At 70.3% G+C, this 508-nt stretch overlaps 1 protein-coding gene across 1 annotated transcript in view; it reads right to left on the bottom strand.

Moving 5' to 3' along the window:
* Positions 1 to 508, bottom strand: part of SRRT (serrate, RNA effector molecule) — a gene marked incomplete at its 3' end in the record, with an annotated part of 29055 nt that overhangs the window by 14367 nt on the left and 14180 nt on the right. The gene's annotated exons all lie outside the window — the stretch shown is intronic.

The following is a 508-nucleotide window of genomic DNA, read 5'->3' as shown; positions in this document are numbered from 1 at the left end:
TGGGGTCAGGGGGGTCACCAGGGGGCCAGTGGGGTCACAGTGGGGACAGCGGGGTCACAGTGAGGTCACCATGGGGTCAGCGCGGTCAGTGGGGACACAGCGGGGTCAGCGGGGTCACCGTGGGGTCAGTGCGGTCACCAGGGGGCCAGTGGGGTCACAGTGGGGACAGCAGGGTCACCGTGGGGTCAGTGGGGTCACCAGGGGGTCAGTGGGGTCACCGTGGGGTCAGCGCGGTCACCGTGGGGTCAGTGGGGTCACCAGGGCGTCAGTGGGGTCACCAGGGGATCAGTGGGGTCAGCACAGGGGTGACACTGACCCCAGAGGTGCCCCAAGGTGACCGGGGAGGGGACAGAGGGTGTCACAGAGCCCGGGGGAGGGGACAGATGGTGACCAGTGACCCCAGGGGGGACAGGAGTGACCCCAGGGGGGGACAGGGTGACCCCAGGAGGGGACAGGGGTGACCCCAGGGGGGGACAGGGGTGACCCCAGGAGGGGACAAGGTGACCCC

This window comes from Corvus brachyrhynchos, unplaced genomic scaffold, assembly GCF_000691975.1.
Source record: "Corvus brachyrhynchos isolate BGI_N302 unplaced genomic scaffold, ASM69197v1 scaffold1176, whole genome shotgun sequence".
NCBI lineage: Eukaryota > Metazoa > Chordata > Aves > Passeriformes > Corvidae > Corvus > Corvus brachyrhynchos.
Note: the sequence above shows the minus strand (reverse complement) of the source record. Positions and strands in the feature narration are given on the sequence as shown.